The sequence below is a fragment of the Phaenicophaeus curvirostris genome, chromosome 10, assembly GCF_032191515.1.
Source record: "Phaenicophaeus curvirostris isolate KB17595 chromosome 10, BPBGC_Pcur_1.0, whole genome shotgun sequence".
Taxonomy (NCBI): Eukaryota; Metazoa; Chordata; class Aves; order Cuculiformes; family Cuculidae; genus Phaenicophaeus; species Phaenicophaeus curvirostris.
This window is the reverse complement of record NC_091401.1, coordinates 9,483,788-9,496,805: the sequence shown is the minus strand read 5'-3', so window position 1 is coordinate 9,496,805 and position 13,018 is coordinate 9,483,788.

Sequence of the window (13,018 nt, the reverse complement as noted above, 5' to 3'; positions counted from 1 at the left end):
CCGAGCCTTGACACGACAGGCAATATTGTGCCATTGACACATTAGGATAGAATAAGAAATTTAGAGAAGTATTATTTGAAAACTGTGACCAGCACAACTTTTCTCATGCCCTTCTAGACTTTCAGTTAAAATATAAGGTGCTGGACTCTCCTTTCTAGCTCTTTCCTTGTAATTCAATCTACCAGTTTACACTGTGGGACACAGTGCCAGTATCCTGTACCTCTTTTTTTTCTCATTTCCAACTATTCTTTCACACTTCTCTCTTTCGTGAAAGAAAAACCAGCAGAGTTATTATGATAAATAAATCTGCCCATAAAGGGTTATCCCAGGTTGCCCTGCACGTGTCCGTCTGGTGACGTGTGGCAGCCTTCTGGTTGTGGCAATCCCTATTGTTTCAGCAATCTGGTTCTAAATAAAATACTTGGATAAAATTATTGGAAATAAAAGTAAAAATGCTGATTCAACAGCGGATTCAGTGTGGGGCTGCCAAATGAATAAGTGAATTTGATAAAAGTTACTTCATGCCACCACCTGTTCATGTGCCCAGCATAGTTTTAGGAAAAAACATCTGTTCACAGTGGCATTGAAGCACAGGTTTCAGTGGTTTTGCTGAGTCAAAATTTGCCATCTGTTTTTTAAGTTATACTAAATTATACGTTTCTTGCACATGGCTTTGTAAAATAAACAACACTAAACCCCACAGGGCAGAAAACACAGATTAGTTTTCTACGTTGTAGGAACAGAATTCTTCTGCAGCCAAGCTTTCTACTTCCCAGAACCACCCCCGTGATGAATTCCAGTATAGCTATATATTGTTTTTCTTTAATATGATCTTCATTATCTGGAGAACTTGGAATTCATGCTTCTCACCTCATCAGAAAACTTTTATAGATATTGCTTACGTGTGGTGGAAAGGTGCAGGCCAGGAGACCTGAACGCATCTCTCTCACCTCTTGTAGGTGAAAGAAATGCACTTTTATATCAGACTTTGTAATCAAAATGACATTGTTGGAGACTTCTTTCCTTGAAACGGGCCCTTGGGGTGATCTTTGCTTGTCTGAGTAATGAACTGTGAGTTGCATCGAAGCCTTAAGCGCTACCCTAAGTGTTTCACTGAAGAGGTTTGGGATTAATCAAATGCTTACAATTGAACAGGTGTTTATTTGCTTGCCAATCAAGGATCATCCACTCTTGCCTTTTATGCTAAAAAAAGACTACAAAACAGTTCTACTTCTCTGAGTCTGCCTTTTCCCAGTTAGCTAGATGAATATGTTAAAATCCTTATCAACATAACAAATCTCATTCTCATATAATGCAGGCTTTTATTAGAAGACTGTAGTCATATGTCTTTTCTTACTCAGGGATGATGATCCTGCAAGTATAGACAAGATGAATGCGCATCTTTCTCTCTGGGATTCTGTGCATTCCTTATTTCTCACAGCTCCTTCACTTTTAGGGTGGACAGTCAGATTTAGTCATTCTTGGAGACATGACCTTGGCTAGCAATTAATTATGCTTTGAATTTGTTAATGAATTCGGATTCAGCACATCTTAACATATATTTCTCTCATATGACATATTGTGCCTATACTCTTGTCTAATATAAAAGATTGTCTCTACTAAGCTGATATTCATGGTGTGCTTGAAAAGATGTCTGAATTCTTTGAAGCTGTGATGCTGTAAGGTTAGGATGCCTATCAGCTTCTGGGCTAATGACAAATTATCTGTTAGAACTGCTCAGCAGATTATAACATCGATGTCTTCTCTACTTTTTATCACCAAATCCCCGCACATTGCATTAGGTAAATATTCTGTTTTTCAGAGGAGCAAACTGAAGAGCAGCAGCAATGCCTCTGTAACAGAGCACAGGGACTGGAGTAGCACCTTTCTGGCTGTCTCAAGCCAGGAATTCACAGTTCCGTCCTTGTTCCCCCTTTATTTGGTGAAAGAATTCACTGTGCTAACTGGTGCGTTGGTGCAGAAGCAGCTCTAAAACCGTTCTTGTTTTCTGTTCACCACCTCGTCAAGGAGGAAGCAGTCTGGCAGATGCCACTTTCCTTCTAACTGCAAGCAGACTACAGCTTTCACAGGAGAATTAATCGCTTTTTATTCTTCTGTGGGAGTTTATCTCAGTTTCCAACCTATGAATATAAACATTAGTTGCGGAAATGAAAGATTTTCTTATTGATAGGCCGTGAAATTAAATTCTCCTTTGATCTTTGCTGGAAACTATCATATACGCAGGTTTCTCTGTTCAGGAAAGATGGAGAATTAGTTGCATTAAGTATCTAAGAAACAAAACAAAAACCATGGCCAATTTTCTAGGGAATAATGGTGTCACATTATACTTTATCGGTATAATGTATCTATGCATCGTGTAGAAATTAAATTCTTTTAAAGGCTATTGTGAAGATTGATGAAATAGATGAAAAATGCCACTACTAAAAGTAATCAACAGAGGGTTTTGTCAGTTGTAACCCATTTCAAAATACATTGAAGTCAATGAAATGCCTTATATTGTTTTAAGTTGGCTTTCATATCACTCCATAAAATCATGAGTACATTGTATGCAGGCTGTTGTATTGTTTTTCCCTCCTATGTCATATAAAGAAAAAAGAAGTTAGAGCAAAAATCAAAGGAGCTTATAAACAAAGTCTCACTGTTAATTATGACTTAAAGCCAGATTTTAAATGCATTTAGATGCCTAAAGATCAGCTAAACAACCTACTGGGCTTTTCAAAATTATGCAAGTGCTTTCCTGCATGATCAAAAGGAGTCTAGGTCTGTGTGTTGGAAGCTGGGTGCACCTTTAAAATCAGGTTCATAGATGAGTGCCTGTTTGATTTTAAAGATGATATTTAGTCATTAAATCACTGAGACGTCTTTGCAAATGCTACCCAGAAAAATTTTAGAATGTCTTTTAGATTATCAGTAACTGTAATAGGCAAACTTCAGTCGAGCTAGGGCCAGCATCTCAGCTGTGAGTGGTCAGCAATGAGTCTGGAATATATGGCTATAAAGTAGTATGGCTTATAGATCATCAAAACCAGAAACTTTTTGTTCCATGTTCTTAAATACAATTATTGTGCTGAAAGAATTACGCTTTACGAAGAAGATAATCAAAATATTTTAAAATAAGGTATTGGAAGAAGACTGCAAAAACATACTAACAAGAAAGATGTTAGTATCACAGAATCATAGAATAACCAGGTTGGAAGAGACCCACCGGATCATCGAGTCCAACCATTCCTATCAAACACTAAACCATGCCCCTTAGCACCTCGTCCACCCGTGCCTTAAGCACCTCCAGGGAAGGTGACTCAACCACCTCCCTGGGCAGCCTCTGCCAGTGCCCAATGACCCTTTCTGTGAAAATTTTTTTCCTAATGTCCAGCCTAAATTTCCCCTGGCGGAGCTTGAGGCCATTCCCTCTTGTCCTGTCCCCTGTCACTTGGGAGAAGAGGCCAGCTCCCTTCTCTCTACAACCTCCTTTCAGGAGGTCTCCCCTCAGCCTCCTCTTCTCCAGGCTAAACACCCCCAGCTCTCTCAGCTGTTCCTCGTAAGACTTGTTCTCCAGCCCCCTCACCAGCTTTGTTGTTCTTCTCTGGACTTGCTCCAGAGCCTCAACATCCTTCTTGTGATGAGGGGCCCAGAACTGAACACAGGATTCGAGGAGCGGTCTCACCAGTGCCGAGTACAGAGGGAGAATAACCTCCCTGGACCTACTGGACACACCATTTCTGATACAAGCCAAGATGCCATTGGCCTTCTTGGCCACCTGGGCCCCTGCTGGCTCATGTTCAGTCACTGTCAACCAACACCCCCAGGTCCCTCTCCTCCAGGCAGCTTTCTAGCCAGACTTCTCCTAGTCTGTAGCACTGCATAGGGTTGTTGTGCCCCAAGTGCAGGACGCGGCATTTGGCCTTGTTAAACCTCAATCATGATATACGGCAGCATGCATGCCGATACACAAAGAAAAATAAAGAGGTTTTCTTCACAATCTTTTTGATTTGGGGTACTGAAGGTAATGCAAACATAGCTACAAAGTAAGTACAACTTAGAATTTATGTAAATCCAAATTTTAACTTGCGTTGGAAAATGTCCTGGGGAAAATCTGTATCAACTTTGAGAAGCAAGCAAACCCCATAATGTTGCTTGTACATCTAGAGAGGCATTTCAAGAGTTCCAGAAGTACTTTGTTTGCTAAGAGCTGAAAATTTGGAATCTGTGAAGCTAGAGTGTGTAATACAACACTACCGTTTGTGGAAGCTCTGTCTGTTTGTTGTTGGATGTTCCCAAAAATCTCCTGGGTGTAAAGTTTAAATTTCAGCAGTGAGTCAATGTAAGCAATTTAATGTCTGAAACTGTGGAACAAGGAACAAAAGCTGTTAAATGGCCAAGAGATACAGCTTTCTTTCTGGTAGTTGTTTTTAGGCATATTCTAGTACTTTTGTATACTGTCTTGAACACATAATTTATGAGATGCAGCCTAATTGTCTTTATCTTCCATTGTGGACCTATTCAGCTAAAAGATCTTTGCTCCCGGGCAGTGTATGGAATTTACTACAGTCAAATTAATGACTCGGGCAACATTAAAGACTTTATAGCATTAAATGATTGTATGTCAAGAGCACTGTAATGTTAGTCAGCATAGTTTGTATTTAAGCTTTCTTATGCTGCTTTATTCTCAGAGGGAACCGTTTTACAATGGACACCTGATTTTTCAGTAACCAGGCATACCAGTGTGTACCTAGTAAACCAGCACAATTAATGTGATGTAGTAGATGATGCACACGTACAGTGTCAGGCATATGGTCAAGTTATGAAATTATACACAGTCATTTTATTGTACTCAGACATTTCTGAAATTACAGTGACTGCAAAACCTGATCAATGAAACAGAGGCTCTCTTGCCACACTCTCAAACGTATAATCTGAACAATAACCAAGCATTAGGAACAGCAACCCCCAGCTACCCATAAATGGCAGCTTTGCCTATTCCAAAGGCTATTAAAAGGGTTGAATCTGTAGAGTCTTGATGTTACCTGTTAGCATTCGTCAGCAATAACTATGGGTAAACATAGCACAGTTACTGGGAAAGTGAATACAAATCACCTCCGCCAGGCAAGACTAGTCATTAGAGCACAGAGGTGAGGAACAAAGCTGCTTTTATGCTGAATTCTCTTTTATCTTTTCTCTTTCCTTTGAGGAAGGGAAAATGAGAGATCACATTTCAGTAAATGTAGAACTAAATATGCAGAAACTGCTAGCTGTAAAAAAGCAACCAGCGCTAGTCTCATGCTGTCAGATGTGTATAGGATGCTTTACTGTTGTCAGTATACAGTTACTTGGTCACGTCCATAAAAAACAGGGTTGAAGCCTTGCATATACCTTCTGTTTCTCATGTGCAGAATCTTAAATGAATATTAAAGGATCCTGCTGAAATCTTGATTATTTACTTAGCAGCTGAACAGCTGTTGACTGATGGCTGCTGGAAGCTCTGTTGTGAACAGTAAATGGCTTGGATTAAGAATTGGCTAAAGTATCACAAGGTATGAAGAAAAGCAAACAGCAGAGTCTTCTATTAACATCACATTAAATAGGGCAGGTTGCCCAGAGATAGCTGTGGAGGTTGCCAGAGTCCTGCATAGCTACCAGTAACCTCTGTTGCTTTTCCACTTGAGGGATAGTCACGTTGTGAAAGTTGCCCATAGTCTGAGAGCATTTTGGCTGGGAAAAGCCAAAGATTTTACTCCCACAGAATCTGAGCACCAAATCTATAAATTAAATCTGCAGTTTTACAAGATGGTTATAGAAGAAAATAAGATACAAGCAACAAATGCAAGCGCCTTTTGTCTTTTCTGTATCCGTTATTTGTGAAGAAGATGAGAAGGGACCATCTTAGGGAAAATTATCTTGCAAAGTATAAAGATGGATTTGTAATTAAAGTGAAAGAATTTCCATGGTCTCTTCTTGGGCCCAAGCCAGAGGATATAGCTTCTCTAACACACCACTTTCCTACCTAGGCCATAAACCCAAACATCTTTAAACCTAGCAGTGGCTGACAGTATTGATGCTTGTGGCTGTACTGCAGTTATCTTTAGACTCTGTAGCAGAAATGACCTATCTAATATCCCAGACATACTTTCCTTAAGGGTAGGATAGACCTGGATGTCTCTGAAATAAAATAATCACATGTATTACCTAATTCTGCAGGCAGCTGAAGGGAGTAAATTTGGGAGTACCTCCCCAAATGTTCTAGCCTATGTAGGCTGAACTATGTTGACAGGAACTCCTAAAAGCTACAGTGTGATGTAGTTATTGCTTAACTGTGTGAAGTAACATCACAAACCCCTTTAGAACAGCAAGTGAAATACCTAGTTAAAATTTTAGAGGAAATGCTTACTTCAAATAGAAAAGACTTGAAGACTTGAAGACTAAACTTTGATTTTGCATTGTAAAAAAAAAAAAAAAAAAGCCCTAAAATCTTTAATAACTTCAAAAGTTGAGGGCTTCTGTTTTACAGTAGCAAAATTCTGACTGAGCCTTTCCTAAGGACGAGTTCAAAAGCAAGAGCACAACTTACTTTGATCAGAGACATATTCTTAATTATATTATGGTTCTAGTGAAGTTTGCATTGCCTTGATAAATGCAACTGGCAAATTTTACCCTTCCATTCCTCCATCATACTATAAAAAATAATCGCTTTCCACATACAACTTATGATTTAATAAATTGTCTCCTATATTGCATGGCCTTGCCTCTGATCTTCGATTAGAAGATGAAGGTTTGGTATGCTGGTGGAGAGCTTTGCATGCCTGTACATTCTGGAAGAAAACATGAAAAGAGCCCTTTCCTAGGTGTTGTGTACCTGGGTCAAGCACTTCAAATTTCTGAAACCTGTAAATTACCAAATGTATTTTTCTTTCATTTAATAGCTATCAACTATGCTTAAGTCTAGTAGGTCACAGCCATATTCACCAACCAACAATTAATTACATCTGCATGAGAGAGGAGAAACTGAAGCCAGCTGAGAGCAAGAGAACAAAAGACAGCAATTATGCAATTTAATACCCCTTACTGGGACTAAATATCTGCCAAGGGGCTGCCTGCTTTAGTAATGCTTACAAAACCCACAAAATACTCTACCTTTTGTGATTGTGGGTTAGGCAAAAGGAGATACTGCTGAAATATTGATCTCTTCCATAATGCAGGCCTTCTGCAGTTAAGGCTGAACACAATGAAAGGCTTTAAACAAACTGAATTGGGCCGAAATCCTGCCAACTGTGCCGGAGGAGAAAGAATGCAAAGCAGTCCAGATCCTCGTGTAAATAATGAAGGTATAATGATTTGCATGTATTAACACGTGTGTGTCTTGGATGTCATCTGTGCCGATGACAATTGCCTGGCCTGTCCACATGGGACCCTGTCCCAACTTTCCCTGCACTAGCCTGTTACTGTGTTTCTACCTACCCTGTCTGCAGATGGTCCCCCCTGCCCTCCTTACTTTTTTTCCTTCTCTTCTAAATTCCATTTGTTTTTTTTTCTTCAGTCTTTTTTTTACCACTCATTCTCCCAGTCTCTGTCAAGTCTTTCTAATTTGCTGTCTTTTCCAATTCTTCCTAGCTCTTTTCTTCTGAATTACACAGCTCATACTTTTGTTCAGTGCCAAAGCTATGGAAAACATCGGAAGAGTTGTTTCTCAGGCATGGTGTTAAATTACTCATGGCAATTGTGCAATTACAGGAAAAAGGAAATTCTTTGGTTCAGGAAAGAAATTGCATATTCAAAGCATTTTACTGTCAGGCCGAAGCAAAAGCCTCAACTGTTCATGTGGGAATGAAATTTTGGAGGCTTGTATCTTAATCAAATTTGGGAGGATTTTCACACCATGACATCATAGTGATGTTTTTCCCTGCCAATTTTCAATTTTTTACTCTTTAGCTTGAAGGTGTTAAAAATTTAAAATTTTTTTTTGGAATGGTAAATCATTATTCACTTGCATCTGTTTTGAAATGGACTCATTTGTTTCTGCTGATACTTTCAAAAATTTTTCAGCCTTAGGCATGAACCCAGCAGCACAGGAAATTCCTAGGAATGGTCAACACCAGCAAAATTATAAACAACTAAAAATAGATCTTATTGTGGAAAGCTTTGAATATGCTGACTGTAAGAGGTACTGTCAGCTCTGTGTGTAAGACTGAGCAGAGAGCCTGGCTTTCTTTAGAGGTACCTTGGCAAAGACCTGCTCATCTCCTGAGGCAATTCACATGCACACTTTTTCTGGGCATGTTTCCAAACAGAGTGTAGAGTAAACGCTACTCCGCAAGCCAGTACATGGTTGAAAAAACTTGCTCTGTAGCTCCTGTGCTCTCAAGAGTGATAAGCAGAAATGGCAGGGCAAGACTTTGGATTATATCCTCTTAAAGATCCCAGGGATTGCTGTCTCCTGCTGCTCATCACCATCTCTTTTGGCCTCCATACTGTGCTGGTTTACCAGTGGCAGATGCGGGTGATGGGTTACATCACCCGGCTCACTGATGGATCAAATAAGAAGGAAAAAATAATTAAAAAAAAAAAGCTGGGGAAAGTTAGTTTGTTGTTTGTGGGGTTTTTTTCCTGGAAGGACACTAGCATAGTCACTGTACTTTGGTGTAAAGGCCAATTTGCTACTAATTTGCCTTACAGAATTTATTCTCACAGAAATGTTAATGTTATTCAGTTCAGGTGCTGATAGATTAAGCATTACAGCGTTCTTAACCTCAGCTCTCCAGCACGGAATCAATGTGTGCCAATAGTTTTCTGGTTAGCCCTATGTTGATTTACCTTAGTCTAAGTGTAATATTTCTCCCTGTTAACAGTAATCCCTCAGGAATGCCATAGCTTGATTATAGCTGACATTGATACAAGAAATGTGTCAGCATCAACATAATAATCTTCATTACCTTCTTTTTGTTAGGTTTTTTGTGGCATGGCTACAGTTCACAAGCAGCATATGATCTGTTTCTCCATGACAAACAGAAACCCTACTTGCCTTACTGCTTTACTTTGCACTTCATTGTCTTTAAGAAGGCTGCTTTATTATCTTTTAAAACTTTCTATGTAGCTATCTGTAATTTTTATTTTTGCGGCATTAACAATTTTCAGGTTTTTATTATTCGTGATCTGAATAAAAGTATTTTCTGGAAAGATATGAGTATGGTATGTCATTATGGACAGGAGATGACTGCATAAGAGTATTTTTTTGCCTTCTAGAAGTCAGTCTCTTGAGAATAAAATACCTCAAGACTGTTGGAACCTAGTTATGCTTTGCCTGTAAGGAAGGTGTCAATGACTCAGTAATGTTTTTTTTTGTCATGGAGTTTTATCAATGTGCTCTGCTTCTGTATGAAAGACTTTCCCTGATCCCTGTTAGATGTATATACACCATGCAACATCTGAAAGCTAAGGTGGATACGTTCCTTTTACACCTTCCTGCTGCTAGTAAGAGTGCCACAGGCCAAATTATGCCATTGTTTAAATTGTTTGCTCCCATTTATTTCTTTTGTAAAAGACATCTTTGGATGAACTTGTCCAAATATATTAGTTTTCCAGCAAGATTTGTGCAGGTGTAACTCAGGACAGTCTGGCCTGCAGCAGTTTAAACTACTGCCAGTGACAGCACATGAAAGCATGCAGAATCAGCATGTGACCTGAATGCCTCTATCTTTTACCATCTTTTACAGAAAAGAAGTTCATTTTCAGTATCACAAAATGATATATGCTTGTCACTGCTTCAATACAATTGAATTGGTTTAATACAAATAGAATATTCAGTCACTGTAAACAGAAAGATTCTCTTCCTCTTTTAGATCACTTCCCTGCCAGTAGAAGATTACTATGCACTGAGTTTGGTGTTCTGGCACAGCAGCTTGGTGTCCCAAGGTGCTTGCATGAATCAAACTCCTTTAAGAGGTATGGAACATGCACAAACTGTATTTGGCTATGTTTTATTCTCTTTAATCCCATTTAACGTATTTACTTAAAATACATCTTGCTGAGAAAATGACTTTTGATCCAAGACTGACTTAGCAACTTTTTGAACTGCCTAATCAGGCAGCTTGAGATGTTTTTTGAGTTAAACCCAAGGGATGAAATCATGCTATAGATGCCTGAATTCCTACCTGGGAAATAAAGACTATTTCACGTACAGTTACCAATCAGGGGCAGGTTTGTGCCATGTAAATTTTGGTAGAAGATGGTAATTTGTGCTTGCAGAATCAGCTGTGCTAGAGGAGGGGTTAACACCTTTGTGACTGTGGCAGCTGTGCAGCTCATTTCTAGGAGGTGTTTCTTTCAGAGACGAGGCTTAAATTCTGCCTGCCTAGGTTAGAAGTTCCTTTAGCAGTGGCTGCCTGGAGGGAGGGCATTTCTGTCTTGCCTTAGCTCTACGTCTCTTTAGCTGTTTAATAATTGGATAAATTGGAATATGGAGTTGCAGGTAAGACAGAGAATGTTTTTGCCTTTTGCTTTTGTAAGAGGTTATATGGATGCGTATGTATTTTATGTTTTGGGGTGAAATCCCTGGAGGCGTTACTGACTGGTAGAAAGCACTGGCAGCGTGTTGGCCTGGACTCCCCAGCTCCCCTGGGGTTCACTGGTCGGTGTCTGCCTGGGCCTCTCTCCCACTCATCCGAGGTTCATCTGCGAGGGAGGCAAGCATACTCGTCACTGTCCCCTCTCCTCAGTTTTGCCTAGCTGAGCAGTCCTGACAGAAGCTTAGAGGCGTTGTCTAAACCTTGCCAGAGATAGCTAATGGGGTTACCCAAGGGACTAACTGGTTTTGTCTGTACTGTGTGCTTCTTTTGGCTTTTGCTGGCCTTGGCACAGGGAAATGATATGAGTGTGTTCTGCCACTGCAGCTTTCTTGGTCTGCCTACAGCGAGGGTGAGCTAGAGCTTAACTCTAGAGTTGAGGTGAATCTTATTAGTAAGGTCTACATTAATTTCTGTGACAAATGTGCCATATACCTCAGTGCATTCATACCAGCTCCACATGGATTATTTTTCCTATGGACAGTAATCTGCTTTGAATATAGCCAGCACCTACACAGCGCATGAAAAGACAAACGGGAACTTGTCATCATGCTTCAGCTATACATTAGTGAGATAGTCCTTAAAAAAAAAGCCAGCTCAGCAAATAGGAAAGAAATGATGCTTTGTCCATCCTGTACTGGATCTGTCTACCCTTATTATACATACAAGTTTGTGTAAGTAATAAATCAGGAGCAAGTAAATTGTGTGATGGCGGAAAGCCAGTCAATCATTTCTTATCATCACATTATGCTTGACAATATCTTTAGAAAGCGGTTCTGTTATGATGGGCATGAAGGGAAACTTCCTAGCACAATATCTACCAGCAGCTGTGCTTTTAGAGATCTGATGATACTAGGTTTGAAAGATAAACATCTGATTTATGTTTTTTTTAAGAAAGGGAACAAATAAATCTAACAAACGTCATAGCTGGTTTGAGAGTGATTTGGGAACAAAGCATATGGTAGAAACCCATTTGTTAGGCTTCACAGAAGCAGAAAATCAATTTGCCTCCTACAAGGGAGGTTGTTATCTCTGGTGTGCATACTTACCGCTCACGTCAGTCCATCATTTCTGTGGCCTCTTGGTTAAAGATATTATCTTCTTTAATGAAATTTAGTTAATTTTCCCAAATGATCTCAAAGTCAATTACTATTTAAAATATATAGTAAATGCAGTACCATTTTATGTTAAAGAAGATTGATCTCATTCTACTAGTGTAAAGGGTCTACTAGTGAGCATCTTTTATGGACTGTATAAAGCAAGACCGGTAAATCCAAAAGGCCTAGGTTCCTTCTGCCTTTTCTACTTCTCCCTTCAGCTACTTTCTTGCAGTGACACTCCACTTTGGAATAATATCCTTTTTAACATACTTTGTCTTCTCTTTCTTCAAGCCCATCTGAAAACCCTGCAGATGTTTCCAGTCGTAATACCAATATGCCTTTTCCAAAATAATTGTTTCATTAGGCTTCTGTTTTTTTGCCCAAGGTTATGTATGCAATGTTACCTTTAGTAAAATGCTATAAAAGTGGTTTTGTTTTTTTTTTTTTTTTTGTCCATGATGTGCAAAAGGATAGTTTCTCTTCCCACTGAAATAACGTAACTTTGAGAGACAGACTGCAACAGAGCTCAGCAGTACTGAAAACCTCTAGATCAGATCAATGTTAAACTGGGAAAGAGGCTTAAATAGATACAGTGTAATGTCAAAAGGTTGTATTTGACTAGGAATTGGAACATTCCTATTATTAGGAATGGGATTTTAACCAAATAACATTAAATGTAAAGATAGGTGAAATTCTAGTGTCTTTGAAGCTGATTGTTCCGTTCTTAACAGCTTTGCCATGTTCAGAGTCTCAGCCAGCCCTTTAATAACATTATGCTTAGGATGTAGGAGGTGGAGAAGAGATGCTTCAAATTAACTGTTGGTGTGTGATTTACAGAAGTGAAATAGTGGGATCAGATGTGAGAATGGAAGCTTTATGACTCATTTTTTCAGCAGCAAGTTCCTATCTGGATTTGCTTCCTGAGATCTGATCTTGGTTGGTTATTGTTACGCCTGCAATGCTGGGGCCTTGCTTTTATATTGTTTTTTCAACTTAATGGAAACACTGGCTATGGAACTATTTAGAGGTTGAACTGTGAAATGTAAGGAAAACTCAATTTATATAGAGAGGTTTTCTTCATTGGTAATGCAGAGATTGTGTGCTATTTTATGATGCTTAGGTCAAATGATAGTGCCATGTGAATATAGATTTTTTTATATGAAAGGAGAAAGAGACAAATGCATTGTGACAATTTTACTGGAATATTTATCATTATTAAGTTGGGAAAAAGAGATAACTACATTCTGCTTTGCTTTTGCCTATTGATTTTACCAAAGTGTACGTTTTCCTATTAATCCACCTCCTCTTCAAGAGTATGACTAATGAAGCTTAAAAGAATCCTAT